The following is a 12,783-nucleotide window of genomic DNA, read 5'->3' on the forward strand; positions in this document are numbered from 1 at the left end:
CTCCACTGCCTTAAGAGTTCCTAGGCAGCTACTCTTGGGTCAATAATGAAGTATCATGGAGAAGCGGCCCCCATCACACACCCGGTACCTAAAGCCAGGTGTGCACCTGGCTCCAAGGAGGCCCCTGCCTTGAAGAGCCAGTAAGTGTGAATGGGTGAGTGTGGGTGTGGATGTTGGGGGTATTTAGAAAAGGGAGGTGGGGACCATCATACTTCCTTCCTCTCCTCCTACTGAATCCCTCCCAGTCTTTCACTGAACCTAAGGAAGAGGCTGGGAAACAACTGAAATTTCAATTTTTAATGAAAAGAAAAAGACTTTGACTCCAACATTCTGTAGCTTGACAAATCAGAGAGGGAGGGGGCCAACTGGGAATCCACAGGCATCCGGGCCTCGCCCACTCACAGCCCTTCTCCTCCTTCTTCCCTGCTGTTTGGAGGTGATGCTAAATCTAGCTCCTCCCTCCCCAGCCTCCAGCACAAAGCAATCCCGGGCAGGGCCAAAGAGGGGCTGGGAGCCGGCTCTCGGGGTCCAACCCTGTCCCCGACACCTGTACCCAGAGGGCAGGAGAACTGTCTGGGAAGAATCTAAATAAAATCTCTTTCTGCCAGAGGCCTTAACGGCAAAATCCCAAAGTAGCTTTAAAAACCCATAAGGGAGGTGTCCTTTCCTCCACACCCTGCCCACCACCCAAACCACTGGTTCCCCATTTAAACTTCTCCAGCAGAGGCTTATCTCAGCCACCTCCCACAATGTCCCTTCCCCATCCACTCCCACTCACTTCCTACCTCATGCCCAAGCAGAGGGGAAAGACCTTGGCCTCTCCCCCCATTTCCTTGGGGGACCATCAGTCACTCCTCTCCAGGTTGAAATTAGCATTTTTATCTCTGCAACCACCGTCTCTCAACTATTTACAGAAGCCAACGGGATAAAAAGGGACAACATAAAAATAGTTGCTCAGCAGCTTTCAGGATGGGGTGAGGGTAAGGGCACAACAACTCTTCCAATTTTCTTTCTCTCCTTTTCAAAAGGGAAAAATGCTAGAATTGTTCATCTTTTCCAAAGTGATCCCCAACAGTTCCAGACCCCTCACCTGGGAGCTCCTTAGGGACAAGGACCAAGTCCCAGTGTTCCTCGGTTCCCAGGGCAGGGCTTGTCACCAGCCCCTCCCAAAAGTGTGGGTTCAGTGAAAGATCATCAGGGTTCCAGAGCCAGCAGCCTGCTCTGTCCCGTTTCCATCACCTCCTGGTTCTCCTTCCAGCCGTCCAAAACCATGAGCCAGTCAAAAACAAAACAAAACAAAACTTTGGGTTTTTTCTCTATCCTTAAAATGGTTCATAATTGAGGGGGAAAATTCAGCAGCAACACTACGCACATGACTGAAACTGAAAACACTGGCAGCTAAAATAATTCCTTCACCATTTTGGTCACTAGCATGCCCCAGCAGGGAATGCCAGAGCCAGAGGTCTTCCCTATGAAGTCTAACAGCGCTCACCTTCTTTTAAATATGCCCCTCTTTTTGGTTTTATCAGGGAAGGGATCCAATCAGGGAAGAAAGAAAAAATAATCATTCAAAATCTTATTTTCCTGAGAGCACAAGCATTTGGAAATTATTTCCACACCATAACCTCCTGGAGAATGTGGATTCCACTCCATGAGAAAATGGGCATCGTTTGGCATCATAAGGAGGCCGAGGGAGACATGAGAGCTCAGGATTAGAAGATATGTCAGGAAACGATACAGATCTCAGGGCACTTGGGCCTTGATTTTCTCAGCTGTAAAATGAAGCTGCAGCAACCTACCTAAAGGGCAGCTGTAGAGTCAATCTTCTATAAAAGTGCCCAGCACACAACATGGCTCATAGGCGACGCTCTCTCTAAAAAGACCATGTTCTCCCTTCCTCTCTGCCCTCCACTTTTCCCAGCCGTCAAATGGGAGGGGTTGAGGGGCTGGAATTTTCTGGACTTCCCCCTAGCTCAGTTTTCACGCTGCTCCAATTCCACGTCCTTGGTGGGCATTCCTGGCAAGGCTATCAGGAGACTGAGTTGACTCCACGCCTGGCCACAGGGTTCAAGCACCAACTGTCTGGTGAGGTCTTCTCTACTTTATGGATTTACTTACCTGGAAAAAGGTCTCACAAAATATATACCAATAAAATCACATGGGACCTACATTAAACAAATCATGACCGAAAAGAATGAAACTGAATGAAATCCAGGCTCTCCCTGAAAATCACACTTGTAATACCTGTGAGGTGACCTGAGAGGCGATGGGCTAAGACGGAAGCTAGGATTCTCGTGGAGGAGCAGGTGGGAGTGGCGTTAAGGGAGTCTCGAAAACCTTGTTCCAGGAAGCTCGTCTCCAATTGATTTTGGAGAACCTTCCTTCCATCACCCTCTCCCTGCAAATTCAGTGACAACACAGTGTTTTGTGCCCAGAGGTTTATTAGTTGGGGGCTGTGGAGACAAAGGAATGGTCAAAGTGGCCTTAAGAAGCTCTTATGGCAGAAACAACCCAAATGTCCATCAAAAGATGAATGGATAAGCAAAATGTGGTGTATCCATACATGGGAATATTATTCAGTCATAGAAAGGAAGCACTGATATATTCTACAACATGGGTGAACCTTGAAAATATTATGCTCAATGAAAGCCAGACACAAAAGGTCACATATTACTAACAGGTCAGTAAAGTTGTAACAAGCACAGCCTGAAAGAAGAAAAGTCAATTCCAAAAGGGAAATGCAATTTCCTCAATCTTCCAGGAAAGAAGGCACAGAAGTGAGGCTGAAGGCCACTGCAGCACCATGGAGCCAGTGAACCCCACATCTGGGCTCTCTAACCCAGTCCAAAGAGGAGAAGCTACTGGGAAAGCAAAACATCTGCGAAAAACAGCAAAACAAGGCCCTCTGACCAGAAGGAAAATCTGAAATAGCATTTGCCCGAAATCCCCGGGATCAGGAAAGGAAATGGGAACCATATGCTTCCCACAACCACCAGAAGAAGGCATGCTGTGGAGGTCACAAGTGATCCTGAATGAGCTATTTAGTTTCTCCAAGTCCTTCCATAAAATGGGTTCATGATGGGGTAAGGGTGATTCTGCGGCCCATGTTAAAATCTGAGCCCAAAAGCCTTGAAAACAGGCTTGGCCTGGCTCACCAGCCCATCCCTTCCTCCTGAGAGAGGTGCTTCCCCACCCACCAGCCCATCTTGGATGCAGTTCTCAAGGAGGGCATTCCGGGTCACTCCAGAAAGTTCCCTCTGCTAGGTCATCCCGTCCTAGTTCTTTCCCCTCCTACTCCCAGCCAATCTCCACTTTTCAGCCCATCCTTCAAAATTCAGTACAAACGATACCTCCTTCAGGAAGTCTCCTGGATTCACACCTGCCAGAAGGGATTTCTCCAGAACCCCCACTGCCCTTTGCTTCCTCACTCCCACAGCACTTATTCCTCCTGGTATTTCTCAACAGGAGCACTCCTGGCATTTAGGGCAGGGCAATTCTTCACACCTGCTGTGAATCTGGCCTGCCTGCAGGATATCTGGCATCACCAGCTCCTGCCTACCAGAAGTCAGGAGTGCTCAGCATCATTTTGACAACCAAAATTCGCCCCACACTTCTCCAAACGCTCACCAGGAAGGTGGAACCACCCCTGATGAGAACTACTGCATAGTTATTAGTGAATATATTTGTCTACCAGCCCACTAACAACCTGGAAACAAACACAAGCCCAAGTCGATCAGCAGCACCACCATGGCTCCTTAGGTTGTTTTAGCAAACATTTGTGGGCTCCCCAAGAACCTGAGGGCAGCCTTGCAAAGGCCTCTGCTCTACAACAGGTGCTAAAGTGCAAAGGCTTTAAGACCTGACATGCCTGGGTTGGCTGTGTGACCCTGGACAAGTAACTTAACCTCTCTGAGTCTTTCTATAAAATGGGCTAACTCCTAGCAATACGGCTGGATTGTTTTTAGCCTCAATTTCCTCATTTCTCCGATGGAGATAAAAATCTCTGTGTCACAGGATTTTGGTAGGCAGTAAATGGGATAATGCCTGCAACACACAGCACAATATCTAACACACAGTAAGAACTCAATAAATGTTATGAACATTATTATCCGTTAGGGGCCCATCAAATGATGGCTATTACTTTTTATTACAAAAACACATTGTGTGCTTTCCCTACAAATGGCTGCTTTCTATACAGGAAGAGTTTCGGATCAGCAATCTGGAAAGAAGTTACAGGACCCACAATGAAGCTGCATTTTGCATAGCATGCACACTATTCTTAAAGTGTATGTTTTTGTGAGGTGGTTTGTGGTGGGGGGGACTATCTCCTCTAAAGGCCTACTCTTGTTGCTGCCCCTGCCTCCCCCTAGGAGCGAGGGAGTCTTTCTGGACAGAGCTGTCTTACTCTCTCTCCTGGGGGCAGAGCCAGGGGAGGGGGAGTGGTAAATGACAGCAAAACTCTAAGGCACAAGAAGTTTCTATCTCTAGGACTGTGGGACTTCCAGACTGAGGAAGGTAAAAGCTGCCTCTAAGGAGGTGGACACTGCACGACCCACCCCAGGCCAGCGTGCCCCTCTTACTGACGGCACTGAGATCCCCGCCCACCAGGCACCATCCCTCTGCCCCAACCTTCGCGGGGAGATAGGAGGGGCTTCGGTGCAACCTCTTCAGCGCCAAGTGAGAGCAGCAGGGCCGCTGGCAGAGCTGTGAAAACACCCCGCTTCCCAAACTGGTCAGTGCAGGGGGTGGGGAAGCCAGGAAAAGCTCAAGGCTGGAACGGGTGGCACCCCAGGCACCAAGACCCAACGCTGAGCGGGGCCGGGCCCAGCGTCCCCGCGAGCCCAAGAGTCAGGCGGAGGGTGCCGGTGAAGGCAGCTCTCCGCGTTCACAGTGGGCAGCGGCCCCGAGGTGAATTTAGGTCAAAAGGACCAAGCCTGTGAGGTTCCGGCTGAGAGAAGGGGGCGGGGGCAGAGGGCCGACTGAGGCGAGGCTAAGGGACCCCGGTCCCACAGCTGCTGGTCTAGGGTCCTGCCGCCAGGTGTCCAACCCCCCACGGCCCGGGTGTGCCCCCAAGACAAGAGGGGAGCGGGGACAGGGGTGCGCAAAGTCCGTTGGCCCTCTCCTCGCCTGCGCGCCCTAGCTTTCCCCACCTGTCAAACGCGAGGGGGTGGGCCTAGGCCGCCTCCAAGATCCTTGACTGCCCCGGCCCCCGGTGACAATGGTTCCAAACTCCGGGATCGCCCCTGCCACCCCGGGCCGGGCGCGGCCCAGCCGAGGGGGCCACCCCCAGGCCCCCGGTGCCCCGAGGACGCGGGGGAAGGGGCGCCGGGGGCCGCGTCCCCACGTGGCAGGGCGTGGGGCGGCGCACGTGGGGTCCCCTAGGTGTTGGGAACCTGGAGCCGGCCTCAGGGCTTTGTCTGCAATCCTGGCCGTGGTTCCGCACCCTGAGAGGGCGAGGGCGCCGGGGCTGCAGCGGCTGCTTCCCCCGCCCGCGGCCCAGCTCCCGCCAGCTCACCTGGGCTCCACGCCGCCGCCGCCGCCGCCTCCCGCGCTCTGCGCCCCCGGCTCGGCTCCGCTGGGCTCGGCGCGGCCGCGCGCTCCTCTCCGCGGCCCCGGCGGGCGCGCGGGGGGCGGGGGCGGGGGGAGCCGCGGGGTCCGGGCTCGGGCGCGACGCTGCCGCGGGCTGCGCAAAGATTGGCTGCGGCCGCTGGGAACCCCGGCACGGAGCCGCCCGCGCCCGCCGCGCGCCCCCGAGGGCTCGGCCCCGCGCTGGGGAGGGCAGGGAGGCGGGAGCGGCGGAGACGAAAGTAGCGGCGCGGCGGAGAGAAGGGAGAAGAAAGGGGAGGAGGAGGCGGAGGGGAGGGAAGTGAGGCCGGAACGGGAGGGGGGTCGGAAGAGGTCGCGGACCCGCGAGGAGGACAGAGACCTTGCCGGGCCGCAGGAGCGCGGGAGGCTGCGCTGCAACTTTGCCCCCGCCCGCGGCGTCACCTGCCCCGGTTCTCCCCGCAGCGGCCGGGGCACCCTCGGGCAGGCCGGACGCGCCGGCTGCGCTCGCTTTGTTTAGTCAAATGCAGGGACTGCAGGGCGGCGTCTGAGCTGCGGGAAGTTCCCCAAGCCTGCGAGTCACCCGTAGCCCCGCCTCGAGGCCCGGCTCCCGTCTCCCGGCTGCTGCCCCTCCCAAGCCTGCGAGTCACCCGGGGCCCCGCCTCGAGGCTCGGCTCCCGTGTCCCGGCTGCTGCCCCTGCACCAGGCGCCCGGCGATGGATGCGGCCTGGATTTTGGGTCACCACCCATTCGCGGAAACCCCCTTCCGCACCTGCCTCCCCATAGACCGCTGTTCGGGGCTCGCCCTAAAGGCTGGGAACTGTGTTCCTTTCCCACCCCCCTCCACCCGGATGTACCAAACTACAGGAAACCCAATGAAGTTCTGGCTTTCCTTAAGACTACTTAGATGCTTTTTGTGACATACATCATGTTCTTCCCAAACATTCTACCCCTTTGCCGCCCTACTTTGCTGGAGCCCTTAGAGTGTGTTTAGTGTCCCAGCTGGGTAACAGCACTCCGAGGAGGGGCGAAAGAAGACCTCACAAGGGCTGCCTAACGCCGCAGTCCTTGGATGGTTGCAAAGCTCAGTCCTGAGTCAAGGGCCAAATTAATTAAAGGTTCAAAGTCCCTTTCATGCTGCAGGGGCGCTCACAAGCAATTCAGAGTGTTCCGCTAACATGACCGCCCCTTCTGATGTTTTTCAACATGCAAGCATGTGTTGGTAATAGTAAAAACCTGGGAACAACTGTCTTAAATGTTCATCAGGGGAATGGATCAATGAAACGTGTTATAGCCATTTGATGGGATATGATGCAATAGTTTAAGTGAATGCATCATATCTGTTTGTACAGACATGGGGAGAGCCCAAAACAAAATGCTGAGTAAAAGAGCAAGTTGCAGAATACAGTCTATACTGTTCACAGACCAAAGCTTACATACAAGGGTTTTAAAAGTCAAAGGGGATGAGTGCAAATGACAGCCTGCCACAAAGAGAAGGAAGAATAGAGATGGGGAGCATAAGGAATGTTAAGTTTTATGCCTTTTACTGGTAAATGGATTTGAAGCAAATGACACAAGGTTAATTAACAACAGTCAATTCTGACTGGCAGATGCATAGTTCTGTCTTTTTCTATATTTTTCTATTTTCTCCAAAAAATATATTTATTGGGGCTGATGGGGAGCATTTTGAACAGGTCTGACTCTGTGACAGGGGTCGGCTAACTTTTTCTGTAAAGGGCCAGATAGTAAAAATTTTAGGCTTTGCAAGCCATACAGTCTCTGTTGCAACTACTCAACTCTGCCATTCTAGCAGCCATAGACAAAAATAAGTGAATGGGCATGGCTGTGTTCCAATAAAACTTTATTTACAGACACTGAAAGTTGAATTTCATGTAATTCTCACATGTCACAAAGTATTATTATTTTGATTTTTCTTCAACCATTTAAAAATGTATAAACCGTTGTTAGCTAGTGGGCCATATAAAAATAGGTGGCATGCCAGACTCAGCCCCTGGGCAAAAGTCTGGCAACCCCTGCTTTAAAGAAACCAAAATAGATACTGATCTTTTCCTGTTGCTTATTAAAATGTGCAATTCTATATGTTTACATTGTTACTAAATTGCCTGTTTTATTAGAACACTGTAGCTAACACAGGCAAACACTTAGATATATTGATACATACAGCTATGTAAAGTAAGAAGCCAGTTATGTGAGAAATGTAAGAAAGTGTCCATTCAAATCCAAACTCAAGCCCAAGACCCACTTCTGTCTGGAAGAATTTCCTGAAATGCTGTGACTAGGCCCTCCTTGACCTCCCCCCCCTCTGAGCTCCTACAGCAAGGACTTTTCCACTTATTTGATGCTCAGCCACCGTGTCTTCTTTATAGTCTTTACTTTTCACTCCTGTATTCTGACTTGCCAATAGAGTTATTCATTCCTGGAATACAGATAGATACCACACTGAAACATTTGTTTACCTTCAACACTGCGGTAGAAAGAAGTGACTTTGGAGTCAGACCTAACTGAAATCCCAGCTTCGCTAGTTACTAGGTCTGTAAGCCTTGGATGAGTGACTTTGGGTTCATCAGCTGTCAAATGGGGATAAAAAACCTAGCTCACAGGCTCAACTTGAGGTTAAATACAATATTGTGTGTAGGTCCATTGATGGATAAATGGATAAAGAAGATGTATTTATACACAATGGAATACTAGTTGGCCATAAAAAGAATGAAGTCTTGCATTTGCAACAATGTGGTTGGAAGGTATTATGAAGGTATTATGTTAAGTGAAATAAATCAGAGGGTGAAAGACAGAAACTATATGATTTCACTCATATATATCTAAAAAACAGAAAAACAAAACAAAACTCATAGACACAGAGAACACACTGGTGGTTACCAGAGGGGAAGGGGACTGGCGGTGAGAAAATGAGTAAAGGGGACCAAGTGTATGGTGATGAACGGTGACTAGACTTTTGGTGATGATTACCGTGGGATGCACACAGACGTCAAATCATAATGCTGTACACCTGACACATATAATGTTACATAATTTTACCTCAAAAAAAAAGATAATACTTCAGTGCTGGCACTTAAGCACTCAAAGGTGCTAACTATTAATATACTTAGCACAGAGCTAAAAACCCCATCAATTATGTGCCTTTCTTATTAAAATGAATTGAAACAAAGCAGAGAAACCACAATTGCCTTTCACTGACATTCAGCCCCTCTTAAGATAGGAGTAGTCCCACTCAAGGGAACCATTTTCTTCTTAGAGATATGAAAATAAGAATTGGCTTTGCTTTTTGAGTTTTTCTCCTCCAAGAACACCAGAAAAACCTATTCTAGGCAAACAGCTCTTGTTCTCTTGACAACACAGATTGCCAAGAAAATAAGTAAACAAAGCATCTGAGTCTTATTTTTAAGAAAACTTGGATAGCACAAGGGGGGGGATGAAAAGCAAGACTTTCAAATTATCTCGCCCACTAGCACGGCATCATAAACTCCTGCCAAGACTTTGTCTTTTCCTTTCTGAACTGTTCTGTGTTCTACTAACGTTGTCCACTGGAATGTTCCACCTCCCAAATCTTGAACACCCGGATAGAGACAGCAGGATTAATCACACCAATGTAACTTATTTGTTGAATTCTTTCCCACTCAACAGGACAGTAGAAAAATGCTGAGATAAAAAAAGAGAAAGAGAGAAAGGAAAAAAGAAAGAAAGAAAAAGAAAGCAAAAAGAAAGAAAGAAAGGAAGGAAGAAAGAAAGGAAGAAAGGAGGGAAGGAGGGAGGGTGAGAGGGAGGGAGGGAGGAAGGAAAGAAAGAAAAAGAAAGGGGGGAGGGAGGAAGGGAAGGAAAGGAAGGAAGGAAGGAAGGAAGGAAGGAAGGAGAAAGAAAGAAAGAAAGAAGACCCTGAGAAGTTTCTTGTTTCTCCTCAACAGGCAGTGAGATTAATATGTTTGTTAGTCCCAAACATAAACAGCAGCATAAAAGAAGTCAGCAGGAGCACAGATGAAATTCTTCATTTGCCTTTGCTGTATTATGAGGAAGAAAAAAATCAGTGTGACCACCCCAAAATGACAAAATTTAAAACACTCTAAACAACTAGAAGGGTTCAAGATACATAGGTGAACACAAAGGCAGCCTGGTGATGAAGAAAGAATGTAGGTTGAGGAAACTGTCACACCTGCACTGAATCCTGACTGGTCCTCCCTGCTGAGGGGGCTGGGTCAGGCCACGTCTCTGGGCCTAAGTTTCCTCAACTATAAAATGGTATTTGGCTTACAAGCATTAGAAATGGTATTGATATGTGTGAAAGTACCTGGCACAGTGTCTGGCCTATCCTGGGCACTAGATAAATGACAACTGATTTTATCAATTATATATTCAACAAACGAAAAGAATGCTCCCCCAAACAGTAAAGTACTTTTGAAAACTCTGTGAGCAGACAGCTCTAGGGTAATGCACCAGCAAGGTTGGATTTCCAGCCCTGCAACCTACTAACAGTGTGAGCTTGGGTTGTGAGTGACTTAACCTCCTTATGCCTCAGTTTCTGTCTGTTAAATGGGATTATTGCTATTGCCTACCTCTTAGGACTGTTATGAAGATTAAATGTGTTAATATTTAATGAAAATAATTTAACACTCTGTAAGTGTTAAGCTGTTTGTTCCCACCTGCCCCAGGACTGGAAACACTCAACACCAAACCTGCTGGGGAGAGTTTCCCACTCCTCTCTTCCCCTTTGAGGATCTATCCTCAGGTCTCTGGTATAGACCCAAATGCCCATTGGTTATTTACTTTTAGTTCTCTCCTCACCAAACCCCTTCTCCATTTAACCAAATCATTGATTCTTTTTTTTCTTTTTTTAAAAATATTTTAATTAATTAATTTATTTTTGGCTGTGTTGGGTCTTCGTTTCTGTGCAAGGGCTTTCTCTAGTTGCGGCAAGCGGGGGCCACTCTTCATCGCGGTGTGCGGGCCTCTCACTATCATGGCCTATCTTGTTGCGGAGCACAGGCTCCAGACACGCAGGCTCAGTAGTTGTGGCTCACGGGCCTAGTTGCTCCGCGGCATGTGGGATCTTCCCAGACCAGGGCTCGAACCCGTGTCCCCTGCATTAGCAGGCAGATTCTCAACCACTGCACCAGCAGGGAAGCCCAAATCATTGATTCTTATACCCCTACATTAAACCACTCATAATTACACTGGTCTGATTCTTCCTTCTCCCACCAAATGCTCCACCAGGAAAAAAGGTAATTAGCTGTAATCCAGACGGTTATGAGTTTTTGGGTCACTCTGATGTTTCCAACTTTCCATTTAACCCACTATTCCTTCCTGAAGAAGCCAGGCTCCAGCCAACAAATCTAAGTCACAGATGGCAGGGAGCCTCAGACTCTTTATACTAGCTTTGGATGCAGGCCTGGCAGGGCGAATGTGCAGCAAGCTGAGAGCAGGGTCGGGCAGGAGACTTCACGGGCATGCCAACTGTGCAGTCAAACAGGGCTGTGTGTTTAGAAGGGCCCCGTACCTGGTTTAACGCTCCACTTAATATAGGCCTCGGGACTTCCCTGGTGGCGCAGTGGTTAAGAATCTGCCTGCCAATGCAGGGGACACAGGTTCGATCCCTGGTCCGGGAAGATCCCACATGCCGCGGAGCAACTAAGCCCGTGCGCCACAAATACTGAGCCTGCGCTCTACAGTCCACGAGCCACAGCTACTGAGCCTGCGTGCCACAACTACTGAAGCCCTTGCGCCTAGAGCCTGTGCTCTGCCACAAAAGAAGCCACAGCAATGAGAAGCCCGCGCACCCCAACGAAGAGTAGCCCCCGCTACTCCGCTCGCCCGCAGCTAGAGGAAGCCCACGTGCAGCAACAAAGACCTGACACAGCCAAAAATAAATAAATTTAATTTTTAAAAATTATATATATATATATATATATATATATATATATATATATATATATATATATATGCCTTGTATTTTTACTTTGCACTGGACCCCACAAATTATGTAGCTGGTCCTGGTCAGGTGTGATGATGTCTAGTTTTTATGTCACCCCATCTCTTGAACTTTCTTACACTGAGGCAGAGTAAGATCACTTCTTAGATTGGAAGGAGCTTAAGTACATTGACCAAAAATGACATCATATTAGAGAATATATGGGAAGAATGGAAAGAAACTGATTAATAATGGTTACTTCCTGGGAGGAAGAATTACATCTTACTATATAGCCTTTAACAATATTTAATTTTTACCATCTACATATATAACCTTTCAAATAAATTTAAGGAAAGATTTTTAAACATCAACATATTAACTAGTGTCTCTATCTCCACACTGAGTCTCTTATTTTCAGAGCAGCTGTCTTTGGCCAGCTAACACACCCTAATGAGTGGGAGTTGTTTCACACTGTTTCGAAGAGCTCTGGGGATAAATTATTTCCCATCCGAAGGTTTAAATTTAACAAAGAAAGAGCCACTGATAGAAGCTGCAAAATTTGGTTGGTTCCTTGTTGCTGTTTTGGATTTGAAACACGGGGGTTTTTCTGTGAACACTGAAGGGTATGATAAATACACAAACAGAGCAATAACTGGCTTCTGCTTAATTGCAGGGTTGAGATATGTAAATTAGTGTATATTTGAGTGATAGCATCCACACACCTCTGAGCTTCAGACCCTTTCTCAACTTATAATCACCTTATTCATGATGAATTCCTTATCATCATCCCTGATTTATTAAGTATAGAAAAAATATACCCATGCAGAAGATATGAGAAAGCCAACACCCAGAAAGTGACTGAAACGTGCTTCTTGTCATTGGTCCAAAAACCATAAAAAGATCTTTCCCGTCTTAATCTCCAGTCAGGGACTGACATGTGCCTGCAAGTACACACAGACCCACCCCAAGCACCAGTCCAGCAGAACAAAACAGGGGAGCTTCCGAAGGAAAATCCAAGCCTCTGAAAAACCTGCACCAACCCCCTCGAGAGATCTACCAATACCTGAAAGAGCTCTTGTCTGAGCATAGGTGCAAAATGAATTTACACACTGGTGGAGAGTGTGCGCAACTGCTAATAAGATATTGGCAACTTTGCCCAGAGAGAACATAATCTTTAACACTTACACTAAGTTATTAATAAACCAGCCACTTATTAACAAAAAGTCGGTATCCTTTGCTGTCAAAAGAAAGAAAAGGGAAAACAAAAAACAAATATGTGTATTTTAGCCACAAAATAAGAC

General features: G+C 48.3%; 1 protein-coding gene across 9 annotated transcripts in view; it reads right to left on the reverse strand.

The window, feature by feature from the left end:
- The window catches only part of CAMKK2 (calcium/calmodulin dependent protein kinase kinase 2), a 54,246-nt gene extending 48,139 nt beyond the window's left edge, over window positions 1-6,107 (reverse strand). For 3 of the 9 annotated variants that reach the window (XM_082418077.1, XM_082418085.1, XM_082418081.1), the window contains exon 1: window positions 5,516-5,895. The gene's annotated coding sequence lies outside the window, so the exon portion shown is untranslated. Of the gene's footprint in view, window positions 1-1,090; window positions 5,318-5,515; window positions 5,896-5,926 lie in introns of those variants that run through there. The other 6 variants (XM_082418084.1, XM_082418082.1, XM_082418076.1 and 3 more) reach the window with 4 other exon arrangements.
- Between the last annotated feature and the right edge of the window lie 6,676 nt (window positions 6,108-12,783).

Source organism: Balaenoptera physalus (assembly GCF_965194825.1).
Source record: "Balaenoptera physalus genome assembly, chromosome: 12".
In the NCBI taxonomy this organism is placed as follows: Eukaryota; Metazoa; Chordata; class Mammalia; order Artiodactyla; family Balaenopteridae; genus Balaenoptera; species Balaenoptera physalus.